The sequence below is a fragment of the Phyllobates terribilis genome, unplaced genomic scaffold, assembly GCF_046119375.1.
Source record: "Phyllobates terribilis strain yellow unplaced genomic scaffold, ASM4611937v1 Scaffold_1__5_contigs__length_1240528914, whole genome shotgun sequence".
NCBI classification, from domain to species: Eukaryota; Metazoa; Chordata; class Amphibia; order Anura; family Dendrobatidae; genus Phyllobates; species Phyllobates terribilis.
In genome coordinates this window covers 401,498,294-401,514,397 of record NW_027362761.1, presented here as the reverse complement: position 1 = coordinate 401,514,397, position 16,104 = coordinate 401,498,294, and the positions used below count along the sequence as shown (strand labels likewise).

At 48.3% G+C, this 16,104-nt stretch overlaps 1 protein-coding gene across 1 annotated transcript in view; it reads left to right on the top strand.

Annotated features, from left to right (window-relative positions):
• LOC141264622 (zinc finger protein 474-like) overlaps positions 1–16,104 on the top strand; it is a 283,616-nt gene that overhangs the window by 207,774 nt on the left and 59,738 nt on the right. The window contains exon 3 of the mRNA XM_073676902.1: positions 15,043–15,289. The gene's annotated coding sequence lies outside the window, so the exon portion shown is untranslated. The remainder of the gene's footprint in view (positions 1–15,042; positions 15,290–16,104) is intronic.

Genomic DNA, 16,104 nt, shown 5'->3' with positions numbered 1-16,104 from the left:
CTGTGTTCCACTCTGTTGTTCGGTGAGTGCATTTTGTATGATTGTTATTTTCATTTATCCCTGTCTGTCTTCCCTTATTTTTCTCGTTAGTGTTTTCTTATACACTATGGCTTCCCACCTACGACAGATAAGGGTTGATTTAGGAGCATAGCAAGGCATGAGAACCCGGCATCTCCACCTTCAAGAGTAATCCAGGGGACAGGGATAGACTAGGGCGCCCCTAATTCTAGGGTCCTGGTTAGCGCCCACAGTCCCAAGGCACTGTGTGATATAACTCCTCCCCACCGGGGTTGGCTAAACTGTTAACCCTATCCACAGGTTAACTAAAACTGGTGCTGAATACAGTATATAAAATCACAGGTAAAATAGGTTATTACAATACATCAGAACAATAAATCTTCAAAGAGGGTGTCAGGACAACTCCACCTTTACAAACCCCCACATATCTAGTTTTAAAAGTTTCTCCTAAGGATTAGTCTTCAGATTTTGATGCTATCTAGAACAGAGCGTTCCCAAAGAAAAAGCATTTCCTTGTACTCTTTAGTAAACAGAGCCATGCAGAAACTTCCCCACAGTACTGTCATATAGACAGTTGTCCCCAAAGATCTTTAAACTAAAAAAAATAATACAGATACTGATTTACAAAGAACACCATAGTAAACTGTAAATAAATAGGCCCCCAAAAGTACCTCAGAATTATTTGTGATACATTTAGTGCCCCCTGTGATGAATGGCAGCAGAGAGATCCTGCAGAATCCCACCGCTGTCACCACTTGTGACGGATCCACACCTCGCCGCCCGCCTGACATCACAGTTACGTCAGACGGAACACTTGATATGGATCTTCCCTTTGCACCAACGTGATATTCCACACCCCTCGGGGACATGTAAAGTCAGATTGGTACAGTTCTACACCAACACTCCCTGTCCACATGGGTACAGGAAGGCACCGGGAGTGAGAAGAGGCACCGGGAGTGAAACGACACTGAACTATGGCTACTGGAGCTCTTAACCCCTTTGGGTCACTCCCCCTTCTGCCCCCTGGCTGGACCTAAATCTCAACCCCTGGTCTCTCTCAGCTAAAAACTCCAAAAACTAAAATGGGCTATACTTCCTTAATGGACGATCCTAGGGAGCTGGTTCTGGTGTCATCCAGCCGGGCCTCTCCTATGTGTGGAGACCAAACACAGTGGCTCTAGAGGTTTCTGAAAGGCTGTGCCATGTGTCTCCCTATCCCTGAGCGCTAGACTGTGCTGGAAGCTAGGGTGATATTCTTCATGTTCGGGGGGTTCTAAAAATCTATTTGATGTATCACTGGGATGTATCGTATTCCCATAACTCGGTATTGAATTATAGTATCTGACACAAAGGGAGCCGCATGGCTGTGGTCCACAGGGCGTCTTCCTGTGGCAGCTTCACAACTGAGGGTGGGGGTTTGTCACTCACTGTCCCTCAGCCCCCTCCTTTCTTCTTTAGCTGCAGAAGTGTCTGATTACAACTGTACACTGCAGATCTGTATAATCCCCCACCAAACAGGGCACAATGATTGACATGGGATTATATCTTCAGTATTCTTAACACCCCCTACAAAAATAAATAAATACAGCTATATAAATATCTCAAAAAACGCAACAAGTTCATAATACTTCTAAATAATAGCCATACAGTTTCCAATAGCAATAACGTTCATCTGAACCTTCTCAGGCTTATGCAATCTTCTGATGTGTGTAAAATGGTGGTGTGGATTTTGGGGGGGGGGCAATTCACATGAATCAAATTGCATATTGTTAAAATTTTGTGGGCCCTTTGAAGTTTGTAAAATGTGACAAAAATGTGATTCTCATCCGATCGATTCCCTCATCTACAATAAATATATCTTGTGGGTAAATACAAGAGACGTCTTTAAAATATGATTTAGAAGAATTAGCTACATAGATAACTAGTCTGTTTTTCACCTCTAAAGATACACCTTAAAAATAATAACAGATTTATAATTTAGAAATCAAATCATGTTTGTGCTGAAACGCTTTATGGAAAATGAATCAGAACTGATTGGTCTTTCATTTTAGTGATTAAGCAGGATTACAATGTCTATTTGATTGATATAACAGATATATTTCAGTCTGAAAATGGAAACTCTCACCTCTCATTATAGTCAACATTGTAATCCTGACTAATGTTATGTTATGTCCATGTAAATCATTTAATATAATATTAAAAAAACATAAATAAAAAAGATTTTTCTCTTCTCTGTTGTCAAGAAATCCAACCGTGTTTATTCATTATCTTTGCTTTCCAAAGGTAACAAATACTAATCGTGCTTGTCACTCACCTTTCAGAATTCCAGTAGAGCTATAAGATGTCATCGCATTAGTCAGGTCCTATCCTGGTAGTCCAGAATGGCTTTTTAAATAATGTTTTCTCTGAAATGTTGCAGCTTTTCATAGTAAAATATACCTGGCTACAATTGTGTAGCCAGACTTCTGCTGAACGTGGCTCAGGCAGGATGCATCTTATGACAGGTTCCATTTAAATAGCAGTGGAAATACTGCTAACTGGGCAGATTTGTTAAATAAGCACTATTCTTAAACTGCACCTGTCAGCAGGATTGTGCTCATTAAACTACATACACTGTCAGGTGGGCAACATTACACTGATTAAAATGATACCTTGGTTGATGAAATCAGTCCAGTGGTTCTTGTGTAATCTTTACTTTCATTTGGGAAATAATGATATGCACGTGCTTCGGGGTGGGCCTGTGGGGGGCGCTCTATCTTGTGCTCTGCTTACATATTCACCTATATGCTCTTATGACAGCTCACTGTGCCTTCACTGACCTGCCTCCTATTTTACCTAGCCCTGCACTACTAGATGCATTATGTAAAATAGGAGACAGGTCAGTGAAGGCACAGTGAGCTGTCATAAGAGCATACAGATAAATATGTAAGCAGAGCACCAGATAGAGCACCCCCCCACTAGAACGCCCCAAAGCATGGGCATATCATTAACTCCAAATTGAAAGTAAAGATTACACAAGAACCACAGGACAGATTTCATCAACCAAGGTATCATGTTAATCAGTTTAATGTCGCCCATCTGACAGTGTATGTAGTTTACTGAGCACAATCCTGCTGACAGGTGCGCCTTAAGTTCTTAAGAATAAATATCTTAAGGACAGTTCATACAGCATACAATTTGCAGATGGTGTGAAGGGGGGGACCATGGCCAACGCTGTCGGCCGGTTCTGACTTCTCTTCAACCTGAAACCCCTTTTCTAAACAGGAACCTGACATATGTGTGTTGTGCTGTGAGATTTGTTCTGTACTCACTTGTTGTTCAGGAGCCCTTGTTTACCTCACCGTTCTTGGGACCAGAAACAGCTGCTCACATATTCGGAGACATTTGGTCCAGTTCAACTGGTTCAGTTTTACTGTACGATTCAAATACATTCAGCTGCAGCATACAGAATGAGACAGAGTCCCCTCTGGTTGGTGTTCCCATTGCCCAGTACACTATCAGTTCTTGATCCATTCTGCCCGAATTGCCCCCGCTTCAACATCTTCTGTTGGTACAATGGACTTCCAATCCTGCATTACAGCTTCTCTGAGACCCACCTCTCGCTATGACCTGACCAGCCTCTTCTACTCAGGGGACAATGAGCCATGGAATCTGATGCCTCTTCTGGGCCCGAGGTCCGGGACCGCCCCGGGATCTGCACTAAACTTAAGATGTGTCCTCATACTGTTTGGAGACTTCATACTGACAGGATCCTTTGCAGCTTGTGCATCCACTGTTCTTGAACCTTTCACTCACCTACACTCTATGAGACTTCCACCGACTGACTTCCCTAAAGAAAGTGATTCCCCTTTTTATCTGAGCTAACCCCTCCCAATATGTGGACTATTCCCAAGCTTTTAACTATATCTTACCCTGAATGCTGCTAAATGTATCCCTATGCCTTCCACTGGTTCCCCTATGGACAGCCATCCCTCACTCCCTAGGGACGGCCTTGAGGTTAAATCTTCAGGAAAGCGAAACACAAACCGGCCATAAGGACAAAATGCAGATTTATGAATAAAACACATAGCAATAAAATTCTTCTATAATATTTAACTCTTTCTTGACCCGGCGTCTGCTTGGACACTGCTCATCCTCTTACATGTGCAAAGGAACATATCATAGCTGGATAATTAGGGCTAATATGGCTATATATTTTTGACCTTGGATTTTTTTAAATTGTATTTTAATACTATACAATAAAGAATTCAGGGGGAAATTCATCAAAGCTTTTTCGCCAGATTTCTGGCTCAGAAAGCTTTGAAAAGTTGCATTTTCTTTTGTAAACTCAAGATTGTGCAAAAATGCAACTTTTGGCGTATTCAATCACATCATTTTCGCACAAACTCTGCCAAAGTGTACGGGGCAGAACATGGTGGGGGCATGGCGTGGCAACCCTGCTTGTCAAACTCATGACAAGTGGCAGAGTTCGCTACTCCATAAATCTTACTCCAGCAGGGGCTGGAGTAAGATATGTGGTGAGACGCACATAGCGGCGTATGCCGCAATGCATCTCGCCTGATTCATTAAGAGGCGTTAGCCTCTTAATGAGTCAATAGCGTCTGCTCCAAAACACCACCTTATCAAGGCTGGCAGAAAATCGGTGGTCTTGATGAATCACTTCCTAAGTGTTCTATATAGTAAATGAGTGCTGGAACTTTGTTCATTGCCTTTTGGATTTGGAACCAACGAATGTGCATACCAGGGGCTGGCTGGCAAATTTTGGCCTAGGGGGCAAGCATACAGCAGTGGCCCATGAGCAGCGGCACAGCCTCACTGCACAGGCGCGGGACCAGCGCCGGACATGTAGAAATTTGCATGCGCCCCACAATAATAGCGCTTACCGGTAGCAGTATTCAAATATATGGGTGGCGACAGCAGTGACTGAATAGCAGAATCACTCCCCTATGACTGAAAACAAGCAGGTAAGACAAAGTATATATAATGTTATAAAATCATTAGACTATCACCGATTTTAATGAAAAAACCTTGTTAGTGATGCACATTGCATCACTAACAAAGCAATGGAGGCAGTGTAGATAGTAGCTAGGACGTGACAGGTTCCCTTTAAAGCCAGGGATATCAAACTCAAATTCACAGAGGGCCAAAGTTCAAAGCTTGGACAAAGTCACGGACCAACCTTAATATTTATTAAAAAAGTGTCTACAATTGAGGAAGTTTTTCTTTATCAAATATAACGATTAATTTAAAAATTATAATGGAATATTATAATATGTTATGTAAAAGCAGTAAAAAGCATATGGCCCTAAGGCCTAATTTAAGTATGTAATTTAACAGAGGATAAAAATCCTTGAATGAAACAGATAATAATGTATGATGCAACCAAAAGTGCCCCCACAGTATGATACCCCCACAGTGAATTCCTCCACACTCACAGTATGATGACCCTACTGTACCCCCCTCCCTCAATCCCCCCAACAAAGAATGGTGACCTAATCACAGTATGATTCTCCAACAGTAATCCCCACACAGCCCTCCATACAGTATAATGGCCACAAAAAGTCCTCCATACAGTATAATGGCCACAAAGAGTCCTCCATACGGTATACTGGGCCTCTCATAGTCCTCCATACAGTATAATGGGCCCCACATAGTCTTCCATAAAGAATAATAGGCCCCATATAGTTCTTCATGCAGTATAATGGGCCCCACATAGGCCTCCGTACAGAATAATGGGCCCCACATAGTCCTCCATACAGAATAATGGCCCCACATAGTCCTCCATACAGTATAATGGGCCACACATAGTTCTCCATACAGAGAAATGACCCCACATAGTGCTCAATACAGCATAATGGGCCCCACATAGTCCTCCATATAGTATAATGGCCCCACATAGTGCTCCATACAGTATAATGGGCCCCACATAGTGCTCCACACAGAATAATGGCCCCACATAGTGCTCCATAAAGTATAATAGGCCCCACATAGTCCTCCATAAAGAATAATGGCCCACATAGTCCTCCATACAGTATACTGAGCCCCTTATAATCCTCCATACAGTATAACGGGCCCCTCATAGTCCTCCATACAGAATAATGTGCCCAACAGAGGCCTCCATACAGTATAATGTGCCCCACATAGTCCTCCATACAGCATAATGGGTCCCACATAGTCCTTCATACAGTGTAATGGCCCCACATAATCCTCCATACAGTATAATGGGCCCCTCATAGTCCACCATGCAGAATAATGGGCCCCACATAGTCCGCCGTACTGTGTACATGGCCCCGCATGGTGCTCCGTACTGTATACATGGCCCCGCATAGTGCTCCGTACTGTATACATGGCCCCGCATAGTGCTCTGTACTATATACATGGCCCCGCATGGTGCTCCGTACTGTATACATGGTCCCGCATAATGCTCCGTACTGTATACATGGCCCCGCATAGTGCTCCGTACTCTATACATGGCCCCACACAGTGCTCTGTACTATATACATGGCCCCGCATGGTGCTCCGTACTGTATACATGGTCCCGCATAATGCTCTGTACTGTATACATGGCCTCGCATGGTGCTCCATACTGCATACATGGCCCCGCTTGGTGCTCCGTACTGTATACATGGCCCCGCATAATGCTCCGTACTGTATACATGGCTCCGCATAGTGCTCCGTACTGTATACATGCCCACATACTGCTTCGTACGGTATACATGGCCCCACATAGTGCTCCGTACTGTATACATGGCCCCGTATAATGCTCCGTACTGTATGCATGGCCCCGCATAGTCCTCCATATGTATACATGGCCCAGCATAGTGCTCTGTACTGTATACATGGCCCCGCATAATGCTCCATACTGCATACATGGCCCCGCTTGGTTCTCCGTACTGTATACATGGCCCCGCATGGTGCTCCGTACTGCATACATGGCCCAGCATGGTGCTCCGTACTGTATACATGGCTCCGCATGGTGCTCCATACTGTATACATTGCTCTGCATAGTGCTCCATACTGTATGCATGGCCCCGCATGAAGTTCCTTACTGTATACATGGCCTTGCATGGTGCTCCGTACTGTATACATGGCCCGCATGGTGCTCCGTACTACATACATGGCCCCGCTTTATGCTCCATACTGCATACATGGCCCCGCTTGGTGCTCCGTACTGTATACATGGCCCCACATAGTCCTCCATACCGTATACATGGCCCCGCATAGTGTTCCGTACTGTATACATGGCCCCGCATGGTGCTCCGTACTGTATACATGGCCCCACATAGTCCTCCCTACTGTATACATGGCCCCATATAGTGCTCCATACTGTATACATTATACATGGCCACGCATGGTGCTCCGTACTGTATACATGGCCCCGCATGGTTCTCCGTACTGTATACATGGCCCCATATGGTGCTCCGTACTGTATACATGGATCCGCATAGTGCTCCGTACTGTATACATGGCCCCGCATGGTGCTCTGTACTGTATACATGGCCTTGCATGGTGTTCCGTACTGTATACATGGCCCCGCATGGTGCTCCGTACTGCATATATGGCCCCGCATAGTGCTCTGTACTGTATACATGGCCCCGCATTGTGCTCCGTACTGTATACATGGCCCCGCATGGTGCTTCATACTGTATACATGGCCCCGCATGGTACTACGTACTGTATACATGGCCCCACATAGTCCTCCGTACTGTATACATGGCCCCGTTTAATGCTCCATACTGTACACATGGCCCCGCATGGGGCTTTGTACTGTATACATGGCCCCACATGGTGCTCCGTACTGTATACATGGCCCTGCATAGTCCTTCGCACTGTATACATGTCTCCGCATAGTGCTTCGTACTGTATACATGGCCCTGCATAATGCTCCGTACTGTATACATGGCCCCGCATGGTCCTCCGTACTGTATACATGGCCCCGCATAGTGCTCTGTACTCTATACATGGCCCCGCATAGTGCTCCGTACTGTATATGTGGCGCCCCGAGGGTTCAGTTGCCACAGGGGTATTGCATCTCAACCAGAGGTGTGATACTCCACTCCCAGGTAAGGATGGGGTGTGGACCAGGGCTCAGTTAGCTGCATACACACACTCACCCCATTTCCGGGGGATAGCTCGACGGTGCTCCCATTTATGCAGGCACGACTGACTAGGCTCGACGGTGCTCCCATTTATGCAGGCACAACTGACCATGTCCCTGGCTGGAGTGGGGAGGGGGGAGAGAACACAGTGATGTAGGAGCAGTAGGGGACGGTTTCTGGAGCATAGGAAGGAGCTCATTGGGTGCAGGTCACATGAGCTCAACACAGAGAAGCAGATAAAAGGTGGGAGCCATCTTTAGTGAGGGGTTCTGAGTTCTGAGAGAAAGAGAGTAGCAGCTCAGTCAGAGCTGTCAGGGAGCTGTGGCTCAGCCTGAGCTCAGCTCCATGAGGCAGGCCTGGAGTGAAGGCCGGGGCCAGAGAGGAGAAGGAGAAGGAAGGAAAGAGGAGAGACAGAGGAGTAGAAAGGCTCCAGAAACAAGAAGGCAGAAGGGACCCTAGGAGAGCAGAACGGACAGCAACCGTTGCAAGCCCGCGTTATATCGGGTGAAGTGTCAGGCCGCGGAAGGGTACCGGATTCCCAAGTTGGTGGAGGTAAATCATCCCTCAGCCAAGAACCGGAGGTCATGATCATTTATTGGTGCGACCCCTTGCTACACCCGCTAGGAAGGCACCACATAGGGTCAGGGAAACTGGCGCCAATTTTTACCAGAGAAGGCCCGAGGCAGCCGGACAGAAGCGTGGTCACTGGTGGGGCACGAGAGGCCAGAGAAAGGATAGAAGGGGGTCCTGTGCCACACTCCTGAGTTGCGTGGGGGTTGACCAAGCCCCTCACCTGGTGGGCGCAGCACGGCTTGGGCAGTCATTGCTGACAGAAGTGACTTGGATATCAACTGTGAGTAAAAGGCCTGAACTGCACCATTGGACTCTGTGTGATTTATGCTGCGCCTGCACCATCACCCCCAGCATCCACCTACATTGCCCTGAGGCTACACTCTTCCCGTGGGGAGTTATCCTATCCCTGTGCTGCACACCAACATCAGCCTCAGTGGTCTGCCTTGCAGCGGCGGTTATCCCTGACCGTAATCCACGGGTGGCGTAGTCGGACATTCCCAAATCTATAAATAGACTGCCACAATTTGGTCTGACCACCCTGAGCCACGGGATCGGGTTGCCACTACTACCCCCAGAATCGCATAGAAGCCCGGTTCCGGGTGCCCCACGGCCCAGGGGGCGAGTCAGCTTTGGCGTAGTCGGCAGGATTGTGACCAATCTGCCACAAACGGGTATTGCGTGCCTGAAAAGAGACTGTTTCACTGTATTGAAAATGGCGCCCGCCCCGGCAGAACGGACGCCATAATGTGCGCGCCAAAAGACAACAGGAAGCCACCTCCCATCGTGGGCCAGCTTCCAGAATGGTGCCAAAGAAGGAGCCCACCCCCAACAGCCATGAGTGCGGCTGTGGAGATGTCCATCAACGTGGGGGGGCTGCCCCTGAGAGTGATTGTCAGCAGATTGCCCCGGGGCCTCCCCCAACAGGGGCGGAAAGAGAAGAAAACCGAGGGGCAGGGTGTGGTTTGGATCAGTCTCGCCAGATCACACCCGGAGATGGAGAGGAGCATCAACTCCAGCACCCTGGCAAGCGGCCTGCTGCAGGCCGAGGCGTCCCCGTACAGCCTCACGGAGCTGATGGCTCAGCTCCCCACAGAAGACCCTAAATTCCTGAGGACAGCGCTGGAGGAGTTGGACTGGAGGATGGTCCGGGCGCAGAGGGAAGTCATCACCGGATGGAGAGAGGAGATGGCCCGGCGGGTCGCGACCCGGCAGCAAGAGACGCTGCCAGCATCCGGCAGCGCGCCTGCCCCCGAGGACAGAGAGAGAAGTCCGGAGGCCGAGAACAGTGCTGCCGTGGAGGCAGGTAAGGCAGACGCCCCTGCCCCGGGTCCTGACGCCGTAGCCTTACCCCTGGATCCCGCCGCTGAGCCAGAAGTCCCGGGAGCCGCTGCAGCTTCCACGCTCCCGCCGCAAACACCTGGGCCTCAAGCCGCGAGCACCGCCGCTGAACCACGCCCCCCGTCGTGCCCCCTGACCCCGGACGTGACCGAGAGCAGCCCGCTCCAGGCCCGGTCGCAAGGCCTGACCACCCCAAGCGCCTCCCAACCGCGTGCACCCCCGGTCTCGAAACCACCACCCCTGGGCGCGGACCTGTATGCCCAACTGACCGGTCCGGATGGAGAGCCAGTCCCCGTACCAGAGGGATGGGTTCACCCCAGTCTGCGGAAAAACCTTCCCGCAAAGGCCGAGGCCCCGCTCGCTCCGCTCTTGCCCTTACCACAGCCAGTCATCGTCTCTCAGCTCCCGGAGGAAGAGGTCCAGGTGGGATGGGACCAAACCAGGGAGGATGTGATGGGGTTTGCCCAGGAGACACGGACGGCCGCAGCCCGCAGGCGGGAGTTCTGTCACCGACAGGTGGCACAGTTGGAGAAGGAGAGACGGGTGTGGCGCCAGAGGTATGAGCAGCAGCAGGCCCGGAGCGCGGAACAGAAAATGCGCGCCCGACGAGACCCCCAAACCGCACGCAGTCACAGAAATCATAGGGACTGTGGTGAAATTACACCAAGAAGAGGAGTGGGGTTTCATCAAGGACCCAACGACGGACACGGATGTGTTTGTCACCCGGAGGGACGTAGAGAGTCACCTGCCAGAAGGACACCCGAAGCGGGATTTATTCCCGGGAGATTGAGTGTTCTACACCAGACACAGAGGTCTGCAGGGGTGGTACGCCCTTAACATCCAGAGGGTGGAGGAGAAACAGTACCAGGAGCATTGCTACCCAGAGGACCCGGACGGGTCTGAAGAATATGGCGAGGAGGAAGAAGGTGCGCAGGGAGGACACCGCTGCTAAGAAGTGGCAGCGTACCAATGTACATAGTTGCCCGTCAGGGTGAAGGAACTGTTACCTTGAGTTGCCCGGTATCGGGTCAGTTAAAACCGGCTGAATACTGGGAGCAGCCAACTTATTGAACTATCCGGCCGAGGACTGGGAGCGGTCAATCTTGCACATAATTGCACTTCTTAAAGTACCCCCTACTGGTTTTATAAGAGACCACAACAACAACTGACCTCAGAACAAAAACCCGTTAGAGGTGGCTGAAGACGAGGTCCAGCAGCTGAATCAGCTACGCCCTGCAGCCACCCCAGGGCCTTCGTTGAGGGTTTACGAACGGGTCCCTCGTGTTTGTGTTTATGTGTTTGCACTTAATAGAAAGATGGACACCTGGTTGCAAAGTACGCTGTGACCAGTTAACCAAAGCTTTACATGAAGAATGTTTACAAGAAAAATGTTTTATATGTGACAGATGTGTTTATAAAAGTGAAAAGAGTTTTATAATGTTTTATATATGTAAAGAAAGTATTAAAATAACTGCTGAAAGAGAAAATGTGCCAGTAACGTTAAAAGAGAATTGCCTCCCATTAAGGGAGTTATGATGGTTTATAGTCTTATATGTGAATGCATTCTAAAAACTTGCATGTTTCTGAATGGTCTTTTGCTTTGTTCCAGCTCGAGGACGTGCTGTGGTTTACCAGGGGGGAATGTGGTGCCCCGAGGGTTAGGTTGCCACAGGGGTATTGCATCTCAACCAGAGGTGTGATATTCCACTCCCAGGTAAGGAGGAAGTGTGGACCAGGGCTCAGTTAGCTGCATACACACACTCACCCCATTTCCGGGGGAACAGCTCGACGGTGCTCCCATTTATGCAGGCACGACTGACTAGGCTCGACGGTGCTCCCATTTATGCAGGCACAACTGACCATGTCCCTGGCTGGAGTGGGGAGGGGGGAGAGAACCCAGTGATGTAGGAGCAGTAGGGGACGGTTTCTGGAGCATAGGAAGGAGCTCATTGGGTGCAGGTCACCTGAGCTCGACACAGAGAAGCAGATAAAAGGTGGGAGCCATCTTTAGTGAGGGGTTCTGAGTTCTGAGAGAAAGAGAGTAGCAGCTCAGTCAGAGCTGTCAGGGAGCTGTGGCTCAGTCTGAGCTCAGCTCCACGAGGCAGGCCTGGAGAGAAGGCCGGGGCCAGAGAGGAGAAGAGGAGAAGGAGAAGGAAGGAAAGAGGAGAGACAGAGGAGTAGAAAGACTCCAGAAACAAGAAGGCAGAAGGGACCCTAAGAGAGCAGAACGGACAGCAACCGTTGCAAGCCCGCGTTATATCGGGTGAAGGGTCAGGCCGCGGAAGGGTACCAGATTCCCAAGTTGGTGGAGGCAAATCATCCCTCAGCCAAGAACCGGAGGTCGTGATCATTTATTGGTGCGACCCCTTGCTACACCCGCTAGGAAGGCACCACATAGGGTCAGGGAAACTGGCGCCAAGTTTTACCAGAGAAGGCCCGAGGCAGCCGGACAGAAGCGTGGTCACTGGTGGGGCACGAGAGGCCAGAGAAAGGATAGAAGGGGGTCCTGTGCCACACTCCTGAGTTGCGTGGGGGTTGACCAAGCCCCTCACCTGGTGGACGCAGCACGGCTTGGGCAGTCATTGCTGACAGAAGTGACTTGGATATCAACTGTGAGTAAAAGGCCTGAACTGCACCATTGGACTCTGTGTGATTTATGCTGCGCCTGCACCATCACCCCCAGCATCCACCTACATTGCCCTGAGGCTACACTCTTCCCGTGGGGAGTTATCCTATCCCTGTGCTGCACACCAACATCAGCCTCAGTGGTCTGCCTTGCAGCGGCGGTTATCCCTGACCGCAATCCAGGGGTGGCGTAGTCAGACATTCCCAAATCTATAAATAGACTGCCACAATTTGGTCTGACCACCCTGAGCCACGGGATCGGGTTGCCACTACTACCCCCAGCATCGCATAGAAGCCCGGTTCCGGGTGCCCCACGACCCAGGGGGCGAGTCATATACATGGCCCCGCATACTGCTCCGTACTCTATACATGGCCCCTCATAGTCCTCCGTACTGTATACATGGCCCCTCATAGTCCTCCGTACTGTATACATGGCCCCACATAGTCCTCCGTACTGTATACATGGCGCCGAATAGTGCTCCGTGCTGTATACATGGCCCTGCATAGTGCTCTGTACTGTATACATGGCCCTGCACGGTGCTCCTTACTGTATACATGGCCTTGCATAGTCCTCCGTACTGTATATATGACCCCGCATAGTGCTCTGTACTGTATACATGGCCCAGCATAGTGCTCTGTACTGTATACATGGCCCAGCTTAGTGCTCCGTACTGTATACATGGCCCCGAATAGTCCTCCATACTGTATACATGGCCCCGCATAGTGTTCCGCACTGTATACACGACCCCGCATGGTGCTCCTCACCGTATAATGGACCCAGATTAAAAAAATAATAAATACTCACCTCTGCCATTCCAACGCTGATCCCTACCTACCTGTGGGCCCACGGGCCATCCCCTGACCCTTGTCAGTGCGCGTGCCATCCTTCTTTCACTAGCACCACTCTCCTCTGCGCGTGCCCTCCCATCAGGCTGCGCACCCTAATGGGAAGAAGTGTGAAGAGGAGAGTGGCCGCGGCAGTATTGAGGCTATGGCTGACGGACGGGCGTCAAAAAACCTCTGTTGGAGGACCGGCCTACGGGGGCCCCTTTGCCCCCCGGCCCAGCCTGCCCCTAGTGCATACCATAAGGATAGATCATGTGGCTGGTATGTGACATTGGAGACAGGAAAATCTAAAACCAGGGAATTTCAGTCTACTTCTCTTCTATATACACAAGAAATGGTGAAAACCAGAAAGCAACTCACAATTTAATATTTACTGTTTTTTTTAATTTAGGAAATGCTCCATGATTACATCATAAAAAGCAAATTATTGTCAGGTAGTAATTTTAATTATTTTTTTATATCCTGCATGAAAAAAAAATGCAATTAGGACAAACATTGGCACTTTTACTGGCAACTCCTGAAAAGTATTACTATGTACAATAGGTATCATTACATGTATTGTGGGATTTGCTATATGAGTAATATTATGACTTTCCTGTTGAATTGCTCATATAGCAGACCCACACAATGTAATGGTTTGACGCCATTAATATGTGGGAACTACTAGTAGCAGAATTGCATGTATGATGAAAACATGCCATGTTTTCACTGTCTTCCTAAATAAATATTGCCATTTTGGTATATTAAGCATATTGCCCTGTTGATATTTTATCTCGCAGAATAGTGTTTAGTCGCATAGTGAACTTTAAATGGCCACCGTCATTTCAACAAACTTAGCATAAATCAGTCATGCCGTAGAATAGTACGTATGATCCACTTCTTCTATTTCCCACTTCCTCCTAAACCCATTACAGTGTCTGCAAATTGAGTTTCTGGTTCTGGCTTATATCCTAAGTCATGTGACAAGGCTCGTTAAAGGGTCACTATTGACTTTCAGGATTGCTACTTCCTGTAGGTGGCACTAGAGTTCTAGTCCTCTTCCTCTCTGAAGAGACAATTTGCATATTTCCCAGAGGAGCATTGCGGCTTTAAAAGTCTCCTCATCGTGACGTGCTGAACGTGTCGCTCTCCGCAAAAAAATTAAAATGTTACCTCTTAGATACTGGAAAAAACTAAAATCCATTTTAGTGAAAGCAATAGGTAAGGTCAGTACAGTGAGGTGTCAGGTTACACCTCCTATTTTACTCTATGGAGAGGGGAGGAGTGAGGATCTGGGGGAGTGAGATATTACACAGGCTGGTGCTGCAGTCAGACAACTGTAATACACAACAATCAGCTGGATTCACTTTCCATAATCATATCCCATAATCAACGTGAAAAAAACCTCTGTATGAACACACGCATATTAGGAGATTAAAACACTATCTGCATTAAAACCTTACAATAAAAAGGCGGCATAGTAACACATATAACTGTTTATATGAGGGACATCTTGTGACGCAATCTACTCAATTACATTGTCCTTTATTGTCTCTTTATCTAGTACAAGCCCGTACAAGTTGTGGCTGCACAGAACGATCCCAGCATTAGCACTATTTGCTGAAGCACCCAGGAGCCATTAGCTTGGATGCAGTTTCATCAGGTTTGTTGACGCGTTGCTTGGATACTAGAAGATAGCGGCTCCATGCGAGTTACTGCAGCAGCCACAGAGCTGACATTCCTCCACAACGGGAGGCAGAGGACTGCGGATCCTGGGATAGTTCCTGCGTCCTGGAAGATACATCTCAATGGTGAGAGAAACAGGACGCACTCATCCTTCTGCACTGCTGTACACAATGTCAGCATTTATGTATGCCACACTATATATCAGCACTGTTTATTGGACAAGCATTGTGGGTTTCCCTATGGACATACCTACAACGGGAAGTTATAGTCACTTGCTAGAGGGGCAGCTTGTTACCTAGTCAGGGGCGGACACAGACTGCAGAGGGCCCCTGTGCAAGAAATATTTCTGGGCCCCCACCTTCATAATGCAACAATGTTATATAAACATACAGATTGTTATATTTATTACTAGTTTAGAACACAAATATAAAATCGAAACAATGAATGTAAGCTCGATATTTAAGAACTGAATATAACACATCTGTCATGCCATTGATACGTCCGTGGCCTATCACTTATCAAGTGGCCCAGACTCTCACTACTTTACATATTGGAGGAAATAATACTGTAGTTAGGAGAAATAGATTTTTTTTTTCAAAACTCTAAGGGATTTTCCTGAACTGTTTCTTTTTTTTTTACTATGGGCCTATGAGCTAACAGGCAGATTGTTGGTAACTTCCTGCCTGTCTCACCCAGTGCTGGCATAGAGGGGTCACTGATGGCTTTGGCATGTGATTCTGCTGCTTCACATAAACAGAGCATTTCTTTTTTTTTTCCGGGCTGCTCTGTTGATGGGAGATCACTGCCAACGTCATGATGATTGACAGGGGGCTTCTCCCCGCAGAAGCCGCTGAATCGCTGGCAGGAGCCGTCTGTGATCACTGTCAGCCAGCAGAGATCAGGATTAAAATTAATATAATTCTTTAAAGTGTACCAGTCA